The 20753-nt window shown below is 40.6% G+C and overlaps 1 long non-coding RNA gene across 1 annotated transcript; it reads left to right on the forward strand.

Moving 5' to 3' along the window:
* Positions 1-2066: 2066 nt before the first annotated feature.
* LOC308067055 lies at positions 2067-20496 on the forward strand. Its single transcript, XR_013929430.1, has 2 exons — positions 2067-11732; positions 11772-20496. It is a non-coding gene; the product is annotated as an uncharacterized lncRNA (long non-coding RNA).
* Positions 20497-20753: the final 257 nt, after the last annotated feature.

Raw genomic sequence — 20753 nt, forward strand, 5'->3', positions numbered from 1 at the left:
GGGCAAATGCTTTTTCAAGAATGTCACTCATCTAAATTATCCATCATTTTATAGTTTCCTGACAAGCCATGACAGACTCTACTACAGAAATAAAATCTACAGCTGAATTAACTTAGACTGTCTTACCGGGGCCTGCTATAACAGCAGTGCACTGAATCCTGAACACCACCAAAGGCTGTGGTCCTTAGCATTAGCTTTAGTTTTTGCAAGAATTACCTATAGTACACAAGGATACTGAGTCCAGAAGTCAACTTCTGTTGAATCTACATAAAGCTAACACCATCAGTGAAATTATTGCACATTTCCACATATTACAAATAAAGCAACTACTTACAGTGGTACAACTGAAATAAAAACCTAGCAAAGCTAAGAAAACCTTCTTTTTTTTTTTTTTTTTTTTTTTTTTTAATGGGGTAAATGGGGGAATCTCAGAACACCTAGATGGCCAACCCCATGTTTTGTGTTTTTGTTAAATTTTTCTAAACATTAAATAGCAAGAATGTCTAATTTCTCAAACTCAGGCTCTCTTGCCAGTGCAAAATCACCGCCAGCAGCCCAGATTTTTTTCTTGCTTGGCTGTTGATTACTGATTTTGACACTTACTGGTACTCTGTGTTGTGAATAATTCAGGGATGCTGAGTTGTTCAGTGACAAATTCTGGAGGGTAAAATGAGATCTGACATTGCAGCCTACCTGTTTGTGCTTCAAAGCAGAATTAATAAGCAGGATCTCTCTGTTAAGCCTCAGGGTTACTAAGAAAAGGTCTGAATCAAAATGCCCTCACAGACACTCCAAAGTGTTTGCCCCACTCCAGCTGGAATGAACACAGCAAAGAGGGTCTTTGCCCAGCATTGTTCGGGTACTTTAACTATTTACCTGATTGTTGTAAATTAAGCATTTCACTGAAGTCTAGAACAATGCTGTTTGGTTCCAAGCCACACACTTAGGAAGAAAATTAATTTCTTCTCTGGAAAAGAAGGAACTGAAGGTCACAGAGGGCATTTGGAGAGGAGGAATCCTGGGCTCTACCTGAGGCAGCTGTGGGGAATCCATTGTGTGTACCAGTGCTGCACCCTGCCTCCATCCTACACTGGGGTCTTTTTTCGCTAAGGTTAAAAAAGCCCTAGAGTGTGTTCTTTGCAGTGTTAATTGATCTCAGAAATATCAGCAGAAATACTAGGAACAATGGAGCAGAGCTGAGGTCAGTAACTTCTTCCACAGACATAGCTGGATCCAGAAGACAATATCTACGAAGGGCCTGGAGCCAAACGCCAAAAGCCTGTAGCCCAGCCTCAGAGAATGCTGCCAGACCACAGGGATGGGGCAGAGCTGCAAGTCTCAGGACTTCTGTAACATAAAGGGCTTTTGGAAAGAAAAGATTGGCATGAGCTGCACCAGTCAAAGTTTGTACAGCTTCTGACTGATAACAGAGATCACCCAAGTGGAGTGTCTGGGCTTCTGAGTCTCCAGCATTATGGAGTTTTCCTTATCTCAGTAATATTTATGTTGACTTCACATTTTTGAGGAGAGGGATTTGGGGACTGGAGTCATCAAAACACACTTGAATGAGAAAATGTAAATTCCTGTAGAGCCCTGGGTTTTGGCAACACAAAAGAATTGTTTCTCCACACGATTTGCATAACAAAGACACCAAATCCCTCTTTTCTCTAAGTCCACGGGGAAGGTTCCAGCATACCTGAGGTACAGTAGATTCATTCAGCCAGACTGAGAGGCAGAGGGAAGGAGGCATTTATGTTCCTAAGCTTTCTGTAGCACAAGAGAGGGTAGATAGCGTAGCAGTAAGCGCTTAGTTTCTTCAAGTCCAAAATAAAAAGGGATGCTAGTAAAAAGCATAAGCTTTACAAAATCAAAACGAGGTTCTGCAAAACCTTAAAGTGCACCTGTGATTACTAAGCACTAGTAATAGCTCGCTGTTAAAGACCACTAAAACTTTCCCTGAAAAGCATCAGTTTATCTGCACCGAAACATTTCTCTACTGCATTAGAAACCCCGTATCACATGCAAGACCAAGAAATCTTAATGGCCAGTACCTGATTTGCTTAAGTTGACAATTCTCATTTCACTGCCTCAGAGGCAAATGCAGTCACACAAAAACCAAAAACCCAGCATCAATAATGAAAAATAAGATGTATAACCTGCATGCAGTTTTACTGATCTACCATGGCTGTGAAGTTGCGGCCTATTATATGACGTGGTATTCCAAAACATGGGAGACCTCATGAACTTAACAGTTACTGGACTAATTTCGTCACTTGATATGAAAGACATTTTGATTAGGTTAAAAGTACTTTCAGTAATAATAGTGGTGAAAAAAAATATTTTTGGCCTTTACATAGCCCTTGCAGTAATTTTTTTTCTCCTACCTTTTAATTCCTTGTTTTGATTATTTTTATGATACCTGAAATGGAGATGCTCTTTTAACACTTGCACTGTTAGTAGGGATGCCACTGACCCCTGGCCTGAGAAGACTGGCTTTGTACTGTGTGTTTATTCCCACATACTGGATGCCATATGCTGTCTTTTTAACACCTGGCTACTCAGGGGTCCTCAAATGCACAGAAAATAGCCTGCTGCTGAGGCAGCACTTCTAAGTGCAAGATGACATGCTATATTCTCATTTTATTTCTTTATGAACCCTGCGTTGGACAAAGATGTTGTTTAGTGTTGCTAGAGTCTAGGGCAGGCTAAGCTGGCTTACGAAGTACATTAAATTTCAGGAGTTATCTGAATTACTTGATAGTTGTGGAGGGAGGGTAAAACTTTTTTTGGAAACTTTTGGCAAAAAAGCAAGCACAACTGTACCCTAATTTTTTTCTCACACATACACACATGGTCCCCATTTATTTATTTGTTACCATATATCCCAAAGCTGCCAAAGCTCCAGGAAATGCCCTGTATTGTCACACTGCCATGTAAGGCTGAAAGCTTGAAGCTAATCATTAGGCTGAGCAAATCGAGGGAGCTCTAGCCACGGATCAGCACTGCTGAGCTGGGCAATAGGGCTGACGCTCTGCAGGCCTGCTTCTGCCTGCTGAGGGCTCCCATTCTTTTATTTTCTAAATTTTCCATGCGTATTTCAAATAGACAAGGGGAGAAAAAAAAAAAAGTAATAATAGGGATTAGCTGAAAAATTACCTTGTCCAATCCCACTCTTAACCCCTGAGGTGATACAGTGTTGATGTTCCATGCCCAGTAGGTAGCCAGCACACCCTGTCACAGAGGTGAGGTCTCTTTTCAGGTTTAGAAAATGAATTTGGGTCATTCTGAGCAGTAAATATTTCATGACAAACAACATATGCAGAAAGCCCCACGCCACAGACTCAGCCAAGCGGATTTTGAATTTTCCATGTTAAAATTGAAAACAATGTTTCTTGTTCTAATTTTGGTCCTGATATAACAAAACTGGTGACCTGAAAGTCAACTCAGTTGGTTTCTTCCCACTTCAGCTCTGACCTGCTCTGTGCTCCTGACGTACCCATAAATGGCACTGGGACCAAAGGCTCACAAGAATTGAGGAGATCAAGGAGGAGGGATCAAGTACCATTCACGTAGCTGCAGGAGTACTGAGCTGACAAAAGTCACTTTCAAGACGTTTCTTGACCCAGATTCATCCCTGGCTCTGTCAGCTTCTGACAGCCTAGATTTGGGGAAGGATTGATTGAAATGGCAAAAAAAGATTCTCAGGGTCTTATTTTGGACAGTGGAAACCTCAAGCAGCCTTTATAACACAGCAACAGAACAGGAAATGTTTACATTAAAATAAATGACAATTTGCTTCTTCCTGCCATGAGTCAGATCTCACATTAGAAACAAGCCAACGCTGTGCAGAAGCACAGGTGGGCAGGAGCTGCAGTACATCCTTCTGCAGAAGGGCAAAATGGTAAAGCAAGGTGCTACCTATCACCACCCGCATGCCAAGCCACATGTCCACCACCGAAAGCTCCATTAAAGCTCATCTGACACATGGGATTTGTACTTAATATATAATAAATTGCCTTTTATTCTTCATGGGACTGTACCTGAAATATATAGAAGTACTAAATATTTAGCAATAATGTACAGTTTTAATTGCTTCTCTCCAACTGTTTCAAAACCACAGAATTTCAGCCTGGAGCTAAGCTTGCATGTACAGCTAGACTTCTTACTACGTGTCATGCTAACATCCCACGGTGGTGATGTTCTCGCAATCAGGACAATGGTCAAATTAGTATCATAAATAAAATAATATTTTTCTGCATTCAGGGGTAGGTGACAGTAAAGCTAACTGAAGCTTGATCTCCTTCTCCACTACATTTTGTTGCTTTTGCCTACTAAATTAGTCTAAAGACATCCTGAAAAATGACATGGTTTCTTGAAACGTGTCTGAATAGTTCTCACTTGTGACTCTCAGAAATAGCATTAGCACATGTTCTCTTCATAAGTTCACATTTTACAATAATATGAAAAATAAAATCGTAAGAGCATATGACAGATATTGAAAAAATGAAGCAAAAGCAGAAAAGCGGCTTCCCATTGGTACAAAATAAATAATGAAGAAAAAAAGACAAACTTGTAAAAGCCACTGCCTTGATACACCACCTGCTCTGACAATAACTTTTAGATGTCTCCATCTTCTTTAGGGTCTTGCTTTCCAACCTAACTTCTCTTCTTTGTCTGAACTATATACTCCCTGAGACACCAAATACTTGCCTGTAAAGCACTGCATGCATACTAATGTAGAATTAGCTGGTGTCTACACTATTAACTGTGTCTACAGAAAGAGCAAGACAATCCTCAGAGGCTTAACCAACCTTATTTTAAGTTGAGAAAAATTACATGAATGGGTGAAAAATACTCAAGAGTATATTTTTGGAGTCCTCTCCATTATGTTGCAGCATTGTGTTTTCCATCATTTGGGTGTTACTTTTTCCTGTACCACACCTATTTCCCATCTCACAGACTTCAACTGAAATTGCAAGAAAAGAAATCTATAATGTAAAGACTTCACAGGAAACACAGCTGAACCAAAAAATCAAACTTGGACTTTGGATATTTATCCCAATATAAACTTGCTTAAAACCCTTCAGTATTTCCTCGTTCAAAGCACTATCTTAGAATAGGATTTGCTGATAATCTCAGTTTGCCTTCAATTCCAAAGAACAGCAAGGGCTATTTTCTTCTACGTGCTCTTTAATACACTGCTTTCATCATGAATATATGAAAAAAGTTTGTGAATCCAAAGTGCTCTTATGAATTTGTATTGTAAAGATGCTTAGCAAGGAAATAAAGGAAAGCTGAGGGTAGGGAGCTCAAGTAATCCCAGCATCCCCTACAGGCCTTGAGAAGATGCTTCTCAGGTCCCTCTACTTGCTCTAACATGCCATGTCAACAGGAACAATATGAAAATCCAGTTCTTTGAGGTTGTCCTACTTCACACAAGAAGTTTACATGCTGATGCCCTCTAAGCAGCCTATCATGTGTCACTGCATTATCAGACTGATGGCAGACATAGACTCTGGCAAAATTTCCCATGGCAGAGCTGTGTGACACAACACCTCCCCTGCAGACCAAGGAGTGGGAAAATAAGACATATTATTAGGTCAACTTTCTAAATTTTGTATCTAGGTAATTTTCACATATAAACTAATTTTCTGCCTTCTCCCTCCATGTCAGCCTTTTTATAATCTCTTTCAATGCAGATTACTAGTGGTAATTTAAAAAAAAAAATGCTTAAAATGTGGGTAGAACAGAAAAGTAGTCAAGCTAGCAGCCTGTAAATCCTTGTGTGGATATCAAGTTCAAAAACCGTTGTATTATTTACTTCACTTACACATGCTAATGGTCTTAAAAGCACTATACAAACTGATCAATGAACCCAACAAAAGGTTGTCTTTAGCCAGCTGCTGCAGTGCTGTAGAATAGCACATGGCAACCAGGGGCGACACCTTCCGAGAGAAGTGACCAACAGCCTGTCCAAATGACAGCACATGGACACTTCACTGACCTATAGCAGCAACATTCAGCCCAACTGCAAAGTGTTCTCCTGCATCTCACACAGTCTCACCTGGGAACGTTTACATGTCAGGCTAAGGCTGTATCATCAGCTGTATAGCATCCCACCAGCACAGCTGTAGTCTTAGTTTTTCTCTGTGACAGAAGATAAGTCCTTACCGATGTACCAGAGATTCACGCTGTAAGTGCAGCCTGGCAGCAACCTATTCAAGAGCAGACAAAGCATAAACTTTCTAGACTGGAAAAACTACTGGGTTTGGTTATCATTACCTCTCATAACATCTCTCTCCAGGGCACACCCCTAGCCATGGGAAGCAGCAGCAGTAGGGGAAGCGGGCTCAGCAAGTGGAAGAGTCCTCATTGCTCAGGCTGGTACAGTTGATGCCATAGCCAACACAGGCAGAACAGTTCATCAGCTATGCCTGACAGATTCATGGCCTTTGGTCAGCACCCGCTTTGCCTAGTGTCTTAAACTGGCTCCGAGAGGTGGCTGTGTTCCAAGAATAAATCTTTGATACAGAATACATCCAATTTCCTAGAAGTGCTAATACTTAGCTATACAGTATATGCAGCCCAGAACTGGTGTCAGCCAAGCAGGCAGATGACCTTTCTACTTATAATTGTCTTCAAATAAAATTAAAACCTCAGCCAGCTATAAATTGGCTTCAATTTTTAAAAGTCACTTTCATGCTTGGTTGAAAGTTCTAGGTGTGGACTAAACACTTTCATGCATCGGTTAAGTAAAATATAGCCAGTTGCAATGCTGTCTCTCCAGCGAGATGTGACCAACTCTGTAGATGACAGAGGAGTTCATACCCTTTGGTTTATTCTGTTGTGTCTCTCAGGTGACAGTGTCAGCCAGGGGACCAGCAGTGATATTTTCTCCTGCTTCTAGTAGCTGAAAAAGAACTGAACAACAAGCACTAGTGACCTGAACTGCATTTGAACCAGAATCCTATGTTGTACAAAGAGTCTCTGCAGCTGCAAGCAGTTCCTTGCCCTAGTTACAGCTAAAAAACAATCTTTCCTATACACAAACTTGAAAGTTTACTCAAGTTGTATGTTCTCTCTTGATTTTCCCTTACATGTTGACTACAAAAACAGATGAATGGAAACTGTCATATGTACAGAAACACAGGTTCAAAGCACACCATATGGGTAGAAGTACAGAATTAAAACATTAACCATTTATAACAGTCTCCTCCCACTAGCAAATACTCTGTCCCTTCTGAAGAAAAAAAAAGGAAAATAAACAAGCACAGATGTATTACAGACAGACTTAATCACCTAGAACTCCTCTTGTCAAGCAGTTTTATACGAGAAATTGCTTTGGCTCCTGAGCAGCCTTCAAATCAGACATGTGAGGGGATTTCAATTCAGAAAGGTGCTGACCAGTCTCACTGTCCTCATAAAAAGTTTTGTCATTTCTTCATTCACCATCCTATGGTTCACAGCAAGTGATTGAAAACAAAATGACAAAGAAAGTCAAAGGGAGAACTGAAGAACAGCTCTGAATTTGAAAGCTGGTCCAAGGTCAGAACAGGCATAACTTTATCCAGAAAACACAGCATTTCAGCACAAGAAGCTGCTAAAGATGCTTTTGTAATTTTATCTCATGGTTGCTTGGCATGCTGCTGAAACAAGAGAGAAAACTTAATAAAATATGTGCTCTTATGGGCAGTTTGTTCTGGGCCTGTCTAAATAATAGGTGTGTTATTTTGAACAGTGACAATTATGTCTCTTCAATAATAGCACTGTTGCTTTTAAAACATTTCACTGATGGATTACTGGTGTGATCTCCACTGCAGTGAGAACTGCTTAATCCACTTGCTGTGCTGCGCAATGCCCCGGTGTACCAGGCAGCACCGTACTGCTGAACATCCCACAGCCATCAACTGAGACAGCACATGCTGTGCTGCCAAGCATTTTGCGTGCTTAAGGTACTCCAACAATAACCACCTGTGCAGCAATAGTGGATTAAACGCCAACAGGATTTCTCTATTATCACTCATATGTGTTGAAATAGCACCCGTAACACATTTCACCCTGAGACGCAAGAAATCCCAGAAAAATCAACTACCATTAAAAAAAAAAAATATGCCTGCATTAAGCAAGAGATTCCTCTGGCACAATTCAGAGCTACACTCTTGACATAAAAGAGCAATAGCAGATAAGGATCTGGCCCATCCAATTTTAATTCTTTAATTATAGACATTCTTTAAAAATAAATAATTGAACTGTCAGTTCCGTCTAACTGTCTCATTACTGTTCATTCGTTTCCTGTCAGAACCACAAAAATAGTTAGGAGAAGGGTTCTGCGTAACAAGAGGGCTCAGAAGGGAAAGGGGAGGGTGTTACATGTGAAAGGGAGGGCATAGTACGCAGCACAGAGATCACGGCAGGGGAAGCAGATCAGTGGGCCAGTCAGTACTGAGGTGTGGGATAGTAAACTGTACCTAGAGCAGTGAGGCTTGGAAGCTGTTAAAAGAGTGTAGGTTAAGTTAAAGGGGACATTATGTACCAAGGAAAGATTAATTTCATGTCCCCTCTGTCCTCCAAGTGTAAAAAAGGCCCCTAACAACCCAGTTCTCAACAGTGGAAGGAAATCATACTAGGGCATACCCTCCAACCCACTTATCAGCACATCCAGAGATCCCTCCTGTGCCACTAGCAGAAGAAAGCCTCACAGCCAGTATTTTTCATTGAAAACAGCACTGAAAACTACCCACTTGGCAACTAATGAATATACCCTTATTTTCCTGCCTTTCTTATGCTACAGGCTGTGAGACTGACCGATCATATGAATTTCAGAGCAGCTTCTGTATGGAGAAAGTAGTTAAAACAACCTAAAGCCGTAACATCAGCCTGCCTGTACCTAGTACATTCATCTGTTACCATGTCCCACCCTTGCTGGATCTCTTTCCAGAGAAGAACAATGCCCAGCTCCAGAGAGTAAGCTAGAGGTGTCAGGGCAGGAGGATGTCAGAGTGCAATGCTCAGCTCCTGCTGAATCCCAGCCCGACCTCCACTGCTGCTGTGTGTTCAGAGGACAGCTGGGGAGCAACGGAACGGGTGGATGGCAAACCAAACAGGAACCACCCACACTGACCAACTCTTGCACTCTACCTTCCAGTAGAAGGGCATTTAACTCTGTCCTTTGCTCTCCATGGGCTGTGGATTCATATACATTTAATAATGATAAAACAGCGTTAAAATTACTTTGCAGTCCATACGACCACATCACTACTGTACAGTGAACTGCAATCCTTTCTGGCATTAAGCAGCATTGCAACAGCTTTGCCTTATACCCAACATGAGGGCAAGTGCCATCAGGTTGGTTGAATTAAACTCTGTATATAGCACAGGAGTAACTGTACACCTTCAAACCCACATTCAGCTGAAAACTGTGGTCATCTTGTGTTGATGTCTACAAAGTTTACATATATATGTAAACCAAACTATCATAAGAATAGATGTCAAAATAAACAGCAGAATTATAAATGATCATACAACTATAGTAAATCTTTGTTTCTCTCCTTGTAAATGCTGTCTACAACAGTAACTATTAAATATGAACCATCACTGTATCAGATCTTGGTTCACTCATATCACTTCTCTGCAACATGAGAGTTTAAAAAATGGAGCATTTATTCAATTGTGTCTGATTATGAGACTAATATAACTGATTCTCTGACTAATAAGCATACTAGTGGGAATTTTCTTGGTCCAGAGAATTCAGCGACTAATGACACAAAGCCATGTTTTGGCAGAAGCACCATACAGATGTTTTACATACAATTCCACAGTCTAGCCAGCTTGAGAAATCCAAGCTAAATCCAAATAGATCAAGCTGATAACAACTGCTGCAGTACCACGTGCTAACACATGGTTATTACATATCATTATCACACAAAGTCACCATATGTAGCTTGTCTCTGTCTACACAGGCAAGAACCAAACTGTAATAAACGATTACCATATTACTAGGGTGAATAAACCCATGGTATTCTAGGGCTGGGTTTCTGAAAATGATGACTGCTAATCACAGTCTAATGTTTACTGCCACTCTGCTCTATTCAAATTGTCAGCACATGTGTGCATAGGCAAGGACCTCCAAGGGGCTTCATGGTACAAGAGATCTGCCAGAAGCTGGGAACCATCCCTCTTCTGCATGGCATCATGAGGAGGGTTCTTCTGTCCAAATAGTCAGGAAAAAATTATAGAAGGGTATGGAAAGCCTCAAACCTAAACCACTCTACTTAACATATAAGCACTTTCATTGTAGCATTTTGGACCTTTGCTGTTCCCCGGTTTAACTGCCCATTTAAATTTCATGTTCAGCTTTGAGCAGAGCTGTGTGAAGAAACATTTGGATGTCTCAAACAGTCCCTCCCCCTTCTCCACAAATTATCATTTCCCCATAATAACAGAAGGAGCCAGCTTTCTGTTAATTGCTCTGTAAAAGAGTGTGCCTCGGGGCTTTATTAAGAAAGATTTCTGAGAGACTGAACCACGTGTGACCTAAATTGGCTTCATAAGTGGTTTCTGGAGGCCAGAGAGCAGTATTCACAAGCATAATCGCCTTTCACCTTAATGTTAATTATATAGTTTATCATTTGAAATAAGTCATGGCCATGAGCTGAAGCATTTGCAAAGTAAACATGTCAGGAAAGCAAGATACTGTAAAATGAACAGAAGTAGTCAATTCAGCACTATTAAAAATTCCCTTTGTTTTTACCCTCAATCTCTAGTGTGGCCTGAGCAGAAAACAATCATTGTTCTCTAAAAGAAGACAGCAAATTTTCACCTCTACAGGTTCCTTTGTTTAAAAAAAAATTAAAAAATATGCATAGCTCTTTTCCTCCAGATATGAAAATACAAAGGCCTTGCTGGTTGACAACAATCTGAAGCGCTAAAAGTGCTTCAGGGTCTAATAAAATACATTTCCCCTTTTAAAAAAAAAAAGTTTCCCATAACCTATTTCTGAATAACATTTTTCTTTTTTTTTTTCTTCTTCTTCCCTTTTCTAAATCAAGGATATTTATGCAAAAACAGGATCTTTATTTCTGGAATGTATTTTACTCTACCAAAGTCAATATGCCTCGTTTTTGACAGTGCCTTTTTCTGCTGGAGTTTGTTATATACTGCGTAAGTGTGGACAACAAGAAGCTAACCAAAATCACCATGACCCAGGAAGCAAAGTCTCCGACCCAAAGAGATGGCATCCAGGACTGACTGAGCAGGTGGAGGGGGGGGTCCTCCCCCTCTGCTCTGCCCTGGGGAGGCGCATCTGGAGCGCTGGGCCCAGTGCTGGGCTCCCCAGTTCCAGAGGGACAGGGAGCTGCTGGGGAGGGGCCGGGGGGGCTGCGAAGGTGGGGAGGGGCTGGAGCATCTCCCCGGGGAGGAAGGGCTGAGCGGGCGGGGGCTGTTCAGCCTGGAGAGGAGCAGCTGAGAGGGGATGTCACCCACGGCTGCAGGTATCCCAGGGCGGGTGCCCAGGGGACGGGGCCAGGCTCTTCCCAGCGGTGCCCAGCGACGGGACAAGGGGCACCGGGCACAAACTGCAACACAGGAGGATCCGTCTGAGTATGAGAGAAAACTTCTTTACTGTGAGGGTGACAGAGCCCTGGGCCAGGCTGCCCAGAGCAGCTGTGGAGGCTCCTTCTCCAGAGACATTCCCACCCACCTGGATGTGACTCTGTGCAACCTGCCCTAGAAGAGCCTGCGGGAGCAGGGGTTGGACTGGGTGATCTCCAGAGGTCCTTTCCCACCCCAGCCATTCTGTGTGAATCTGTGTAATCCCGTGATCTGAACCAGTAGGGCTGTTCTTACACTGCCCATACAATAGCTCCATTCTCTGTTAGCTCTTTTATGTTTCTTTACAGAACTGAAGACTAAGCTTCCTGCAGGACAATTTTCTTAATATCTGACATACCCTATAAACTAAGTAATATTTTGTAGGCCTGCACCACCCCATTGGGTCATACTGGATATTAGTTACAAGTCTAAAAGATGACATAAATACTAGAAGTAGTATTGGGAAGCACTTCCTTAAAGATTACAAGAATAATGTTTAGATAAAGGATTTCTCACCTCTTTCAGGATATTAACTGCAGAGAGAAAAGAATGATGATGGCATTGACTAAGCACACAGTAGAATAAAAAACTAAGGAAAATTATTAAGACTTTTTTAGTTCATTATTATCATAGATAACATTTAATTTTCCTTTACAGGCTACAGTTTAAGCCTTCAGTCAAACCTCCAGAAAGGCATTCACGGTGTTCAGTTCTCTGTCCAAATGAGATGTCCTCTAAAATCCACCGTGAGATCCTTAGACTGTGTTTCCTTTCTCTTTGTAGCATTTCAGGTTACACATGCTGCTTGAAAACATACTTAGTACTAAAGTCTGTCAGTGCTGAGAATGTCTATGAACACTTCCAGGTGTTTAGAGGGAAGATGCAAGAATCCCCATTACAGATTATTAGCAAAATTGTTGCATTAAAGTCTTATCGCCTTTCAAATTTCACTGATGTCTATTTCATTTCTTAGGAAAATGAGTAAACGCCAATACCTAGTTGATCACTTTTCTGGCACTTTGGATAACTTGTGTCCCGTTACTAACATATTTTCTGAAATGTATCTTTTTGCCGGTACTATATTCCTCTCTATTTTCACATTGTTAAATAACAGCTGAGGAGTCTTATATGCAGCAGTTGATTCAGATGCATTATTATATTCAGGTGGAACTATCATACCTTAAGACATCGCTCCGATTGCTCTGGCAGTCAGCCTTTTCCAGGTCTTGCTGTAAAAACTGCTAGTTTATAGCAAGCAGTAAACATTTCAGAGATGAGACTAAGCCACTCTCTTAATGTGAAGTTCCAAGTATATAAATCAACAACCACCACCAATAATAAAGATTCAAGGTATCAGGTTTCTACAACAGTGATGCGATTTATTAAACTGCTGACTGTAACTTGCAAAATAAGCAAAGTTGAGTCGAGATAAATAAGCCTAAAAATGTCATAATGAAGAGGAGTAGCTGAAAGAGCTAAATTGCTCATGGTAATGAACTGAGACAAAATGATCAGACAGCATTAATAAGTCACAGGGAGACAGACCTTCACCTCATCGTAGAGTTGTACCATCATTAACTACTGGATCTCACATTCTTCAGGTATCTTAAGAGATACCTTACCTTATACTGAAACATTTTTCAGTAACCTCTACTAGTTAAGTATTTTACAGAAACAAATATATGCATGTAATCAAGCATCAGTACAACAAATACATACCAACCAACATGTAACTGAAAAAGAAGTAAGAAGGTAATAAATTACTTGGAAAATGCTTAAATATCTACATGAGAGAGAGCTCATGCAGGTAAGAAAGTATGTGCGAAAGTACCAAAGAATAGCTGCAACAGCCTACATCCCACAGCAACAAGGGGGTTGTATGCAACCGAAGATAAGATATTAGTGATTCCTCAGTATTTGTTGCTATTAGATATAGTAAATTATTTACCACATTTCCAATTAGCTGCACCATACTCATTGCATACACAAGTTATGGCTGCAGTAAATTATTTTGGTAGCCATTCTCAAGAGTAACCTTACTCCAAAGAATAAGAAATCATAAACAAATCAATATTTTTACCACGGTTGACTGAAGTACAGATAAAAACCTGTAATTACATCCACCAGCTTATCCAGTCATTGAATAGCATCTAGATTAATATGAGTACTATGAAAACTATGACATGGAAAGTAGCAATAGAAACCGATACCAAACTGCTACAAGAACACCCTTTTAATTTCTTTCCTTTGTTCTCTTCAAGCTTGAGGCTCCATAAAGAATGTGCAGGTCACAGCATTAATGAAATATACCAGCAACATTCATTATTAATCATAAAGCAGTGTTTAGTTTCAGGGATTTACTAGCACATCTAATATTCTTCATAAATTATCGTATGTCTTTTTCCATTTTGATCCCATTAAATTGACTAGGAGTCTTTCTATAAACTGCCTTAGGCCTGAATGGGATGCACAGACTCTCCAATAAAGGAATTCAAGTAAAAGCAGTTCAAATAATGAAAGGGTTTATACAGCAAATATATGAATTATTATATAGCAAACTAAATGAGCCAATATTAGGTACAGGTATAGTTTAGTTTGCCGAGTTAGGCAAAATGAGAGCTATCTCCAAGAATAAGCAGCCAGAATTGTCTCTGTTCTTCTTCCCAGCTGACAGAAAATCCAGCTCTGTGAGATAGAAAAGTTCAGTTCCCACGGGCCATTCGGTCCTCATTCCTCTGCTAAGAACATTAGCTGGTCTGCAAATTAGAATGACATTTCCTACTACAGGGGTGCACGCCCCACTAAAGCTGTATCAACACTAGACTGTACAATTACCTTGGGGAAATTATCAAAGGCTACTGGGACAATTACATACTTGCTGGTATCACTTGTTCTTGCTCCTCGAGCAAAAGCCTTTTGTATCACTAGCTATACCAGAGCTTTCGATCTTACTGAAACATTAAAGACAAACGACACTGCTCATTTACAGTAATACAGGTAGTATCTCTAATGTTACGAAATACTGTAAAAACCAAAATCCAATGATTCCTTTCATGTAAACCATTAAAAACATGTTGGATGCTTTCACTTGCAGCTATTACCTAATTGATTGGTATTCAGACCAGTTGCCAGGTATTAAGAAATGGCCATCTCTTATCACAGATTCAGAAATTTTTCCAAAACTTCTGATGAGCCTTTTTCTGTTCTTCCTCTATTTGCAAGAAGAAAAACCTATACACATCTACTGAGAACATCATAGCTCGATCTTCATGAAAGAAAACTGACAAAAAAATCCATGAACATACCAGGAATTAGCTGATTATTCAACATTTGTGAGATAACAAGGACAGGGACAGAATTAAAATAAATAAATGCTGCTGAGAAAAGAACTCTCTCCATCATCCTTTTGATGATTCCCTCCCCATTAAACTTGCACTATGTGTTCAGTTCAGTGCAACAGAAAGAGAATAGCATTTCTTTGTAGTTATTTATGAAGAGGTCAAATTAATCAAAATTTCAGCTCTGATGAAAACTTTCACATGTCCTACTTAAAACTTCAGTTCAATCGTACCTGAAGCCCTCTAGCAAAATATGAGGAATTAATTTTGCCAGACCTTTAATGTAACAACCCACGATCATAAATACCCATAAGCACTATTTCACAGCATCTCGATTGTCACTCATTGTTTGCAGGTGAGAAAAACTTAACTAAAGCCAAAGAAGTGACACAATTTGTCTCAGTCTCACATGGGAAGTCGGTGGCAGACCATCAGATGCAGAAGCCTGGTCTGCTGTTGAGCCATGAGGCCACACTCCACAACACTGGGGAAGACACTGGAGTTGCTTTACTTTTATCACTGTACTCACTTTGTGCCTCTCACGTCTTAGATAAGCAGACATGATAAATAGCACCAGGTTGAAAAGTAGAACTCATTCACTTCTCAGAGGGCTTTTCCTCAAGCACACATACTACATCTGCTGAACACAGTTTGCAGAAGTTTCCTTGAGGTCTTCCACAGCTTTTTTCTCCTATCAGTGATACCATACTCTTGACAGCAGCAATGTTTGTGCCAGCATTGACATGTGTGGCAAGCAGCTGGTTATAAGCCAGCATGGTATGAAGACTAAAGCATACCAGGTTATTTCCATTTAATGGAGTACTTGCCACTAGCAAAAATTGCCAGTGACTAGTTTCTTCGTTTATTGAGCATCTTTCAAGGTCTGTTAAGGTCTCTCAAGGTTCTGCTACCACCACAGTAACAGCTTCTTGTCTGAATAATATGATCTAAAAGAATAACAGTAACAGCTTCTTGTCTGAATAATATGATCTAAAAGAATAAGGTATGGCAGACAGCAAAAATTTTAGACTCGTAATTTTGGATCAGACTGCAATTTTAAGTAGAGTTGGTAAGTGCCAACAGCAGTGAGGCTGCCTAACTATTCCACTAAAAGTCATTTTTCAGTATAAAAACTGTCAAAATTTAAACTGTTCCAAATAAAGTTTTCCATAACAGGTGCCTCCCTCAAGCTTTATAGTTCCACCCCTAATAATTTAGCAATTTCTAAGAATGAGGTTAAGAGAAAACCACCTGGGCCATCATGCCCTTGACCCTCACTCCCAGAACCATGCAGTCATTCATAACACGCTCCAGGTCTTTGCTGGCAAATCACTGATGCCCACGTAGAAGAGCAGCAGGGGAACAGCCAAGGGCTGGACAAGCCTCAGCAGTGTCTTCGCAATGTTCCAGTTCTTAAGGTGCTTTTAAGCAAGAAATCACCTACTAACGCTAATATTCACCTGCTCATTCCCTGAACACCTTCAGAACTCTTGGCTGAATACCATTCATGCCTGGACATTTTTACTAGCATGTTTTACAAAATGTATAAATAACTTTACAATATTCTGTATATTTATTAACAGCTATATCATTTAGAATATGGATAACCCCCCCTTAAATCTGCTCAAATGTCACTCCAGCAGTGGAATTCCACTTTATTAAGTGGAAAGTAGTCTACCAATGCACCTCATGCCATAGGTACTTAGCTAATAAAATTTTGCCTAGATTCAAAAAGCAATTGGACAAATTAATGGGGAAAAAAGTCTGTCAAAGGCTATTAAACATAAAGACTTCCCTTCGTGCCCAGGAATACCCTGGAGTGTCCTCTAGTTAAGTATCATTATAGTTTTTACCTGCTTACACAGTCCTTTGGCATTCGCCATCAACCACTACTTGTAATTACATAAAAAATGAGAAGAACAAAGCCAAGTTAAAGAGAAAGTAAGTTCCATCTTTTTCCTCATAAAATGTCAGACACTCAGAAATACCCATCAGTGAGAGCCAAATCTGAGCACAGAAAAGAAACATTTATTTGTTTCTTTCCTTTGTGCAGCAAAGAAATATCTCTTTTCAGCGTGCTCCATTAAATCAGCTCTGGTCTGACATGCACTGCAGCAGATGTAAAGCTGCTGTGATGCTGATGGACAAGCATCCTCTGTGTAGAAGCAACGGCTCTAGTTTGAAGTTTGTTGAGCTCAAAAGACTCTCTGACAAATCAATGAGATACAGAGGCTTAACTTGCTTTCAGCCTTCTGGGGACCCTGGAGATGTGATGTAAATTGCACTGCTGTAGGCTATGCTGCATTGCTGCATAAACGGAAACAAGGCTGTCAGGCTGAAAACATTCACCAGTGCAAAATACCCTCACAGACTAAAGAAAAGAAATAAATATGAAAGATGGGAGGAGACAACAATCAAATACCAAAGATAATTGCTAGGGATAAAGAATAGAGCTGTTTAGCATTTCAAAAGGGGCCTTTCTTCATATATATGTTCACAGAGTTCCAAATCTGTCAACAAACCAGAAATCCTCAAGCTAGAGTAGCAGCTGCTCAGTTCCAAAGGAGATCACCTTGATTGATTGTAATATATGGAGCTGGTATGTCAGTGTGGGCTAATCTGAAGCTACAGGGGTGATCTGTCAATCCTAACAAAGATAAATACAGCGTCTGCCTCCCAATGTTTCGTCATGCCAGGCACTGGCCATTGGTTTCCCCAGCATGATGGATTTTATGGTCAAGTGTGGTGACATCTCATGACCTAAATAGCTTTCAGAGAATGGCTGGTCTGCTTTGAATGATGATAGATTACACTCCAGAACTCCCTGTGAAAAATGATGTCTCGGGCTTGCAAGTATTGCATGGATATGGATAAGCCCCAGCCAGCTCTTGGACTTTCACTTGGCAAGCCTCCCCATGGTTTTATTGCAAGTGTTTGTCCTTATTTTTTCCATGCCTTACAACTCTCCCCCTTGTTTCTCAATCACCTCACATAAACTGATCATTACAACCTCCTCCATACAGGCTTGCAGAGATACATAAAGAAATATGAGGAAGACACTGAAGTCAGCAATACTGCTAAATGAAGGTGCTAAGCAACATCTGATTTCAGCTAGAGATCATGAATTTTAGCCATGATGGCAACAATGACAAAGATATTAACAGTTGGGAATCTGCTCTAACATGTGAGTTGACTTTAATGAAGTACTAGCCATCCCCTCAGCAGAAACTATCTAACTGAATAAATGAGATTTACAGGTCTAAAGATAGCTCCTTAACCCAAGTTTAGTCACTTGATAGAAGAAGTTTAATCACTTGATAAAAAAAAAGTTGTATTCTAGTTGTTTAAAAAAATCCCATTCTGGTGTTCTGCAACACTTTACTACATTAAAATGTCTGCAACATTTTATCATGTTAAAATTATCTTTAGGAATGTAAAGGTAAGGAAGGAAGAACACAATAAAATTCATCACCTGTGACTGCAAATCCAGCCTTTCCTTTCTTGCAGTAAGTAACTGTGGAGCTACATCAGTGACATCCCTCTCTGTCCTAGAAGCGCATACAAAGCCTGCACAGAAAGTACTACCATTGTAACCGGTTATATGCTCCCACACCCTCAGAGGAAAACCCTGTAAGCAGCAGCATCGGGCAGAAAGAGCACAAGGCAGCAAGCTCTGAAGGCGACGGAGCCACCTCTGCACAGAACCAGACCAAATGCAACGTATTCCTCTGGTTACACTGTGTATGTGCTAAAGCTAAATTTAGCCCTGTGTGCTTTATCATTTGTCTACCAAACTAATAGAAAAATTTACTAGCACAGAGTATTGATACTCTGACAGCAGGGGAGAGCAGGGAAGCACCCACTAGCACTGCCTAATGGAGTAAACAAGCACCACCAAACATAGGAGAATAAATTAAATTCCAGAATATTCCTTCCATCTGTTTGCTATACTGTTGCAAAGTCCCTTTTCAGTGTAATAGCCAAAGGGAGTTTAAACATGCTTCAGTACTGAAGGAATGCATTACCACTAAAGAAGTTTCTGTACCACAAGAAATGACCTCTCTCCTGTTGGAAATGCATTAATTACTGCAGTTCTTCAGAAAGAGAGTGACTGCCTGTGGGCACAAGATTAATCCAGGCGAGTGTTACACAAGCTTTTCACGCACTGCTTTTTGGCGTGCCTGCCTTTGACCTGCAACACCCAAGCTGCTCCAGTTCTTCCTCAGCCCCTCACGTTAGTCACACCTCACATATGCATCCAGACCTTGTTCTTGTTCTAGTACCAAGTATCTATTCAACACAACTCAGCTTGTGCCAGACCCTTCTCCCACAACGCATGTACGTACCCAGCCCGGTTTCTGCAAAGATCAGTGCCAGCAGAGCCATCTCAAGCCCCTTAATAACTACCTTGAAATAGAGCTCAAACCCAATTTACCATTCTGGTACGGGCAAACCTGCCAGAGAAGGCACGGAGAATATCGCCTACATGACTGCCTGACTAGATATTCTGGCTCCTAGTTTCTACTGTTTTGTTGTTTGGAGTGTGAGTGTTTTACAGGACTGGAAGTAAAGGCACGAGAAAATTAGCTGCTTTCTGTTGGATTAGTAACCCCGCAGGCTGGAGTCTCATTCGAATCATAAAGATAATAGGGAACGCTGGTCAGCTTTTAAGCTCAGGCAGTCACATAGCAGCTCTCCCCTCTTCACAGTTCATTCTGGGAATATCCAAATTCAGCCATGATCACACTTCAACTTCAAGCTCACCATCTGTACTCCAGTCAAGCAGGCAGCTCTGCTGCAACGTAGAAAGCATCAGATCCACCAACATCAGGGGCATTTAACATTACATACAGGCAAAACAAGCCCTAAACCAACCCAAATCCTCACCCAAGACGCCATTCCCATGAGACAGCTCCCATTATTAATGTACACATATTGCAATATCCAACAGACTTGTTTCATCTTCGTTTGTTTAAACAAATGCAGTGCTACCTGTGAGTAAATGGTCTCACTGAGAGATTAAGGTTATGATCACTTGTTGTCCTCTCACTGTGACAAGCAAAGCCTTCCTTGAATGCCTGCTCCCTCTGTAGACACCAAAACTGTGTTTAAAGTATTCTCAAATCAGGCCACAGGAGCATATATCTGCCCAGGGAATTTTTCACAGGAAATCGAGCCAGTAAATTTATACCAAAGACCTGAAGAGAAGTTCATTTATGTTTCTTTCAGAACTTGACATTTAAAAAACAGTTCCAGAAACTCTACAGGATTTGTTTCTTTAAGGGCTGGAGAGTATTTTACAGCCAAATTCCTCTTAGACTACAAGGAAAAAAAAGAAAAATCCACAAAACCATTTACTCTTATTTGTTACAAGTAGAACTCTCACTGCAGAATGTTTAATATCTACTGGAATCCTGACACATTCTCTTCTGCGCATGAAGAATAAGGGCAATTTTAGAAAGAGTTTCCTCTGATTTAACCAAAAAAGAAAGAGAGAAAGGAATAAAAAAGTGAGAAAACACAAGTTCATTACTTATCTTGCTTAGACACTGAGAAAAAAAAGAACAAAGCCAGAGTCTCCCAGCTGCCAGTATGCATGATATTATAGATATTCCCATGTATCTGATGACAGTCCAATCCTGCCTGCTTTGAAATGCATGGGTAACCAATCTGAGCCTAAGAGAAATTTCCTCAAGCTATTACCACTGCAACACCCATGAGATTCAGTAAACAGTTCTTATATTATTGATAAACATTTGTCCCTGCCCAGAACTTAAGTGTGTAGCTTTATTAATCTGAAATATTCAGCAAGTGGTTGTCATGCTC

Source organism: Falco punctatus (assembly GCF_963210335.1).
Source record: "Falco punctatus genome assembly, chromosome: 7".
In the NCBI taxonomy this organism is placed as follows: Eukaryota; Metazoa; Chordata; class Aves; order Falconiformes; family Falconidae; genus Falco; species Falco punctatus.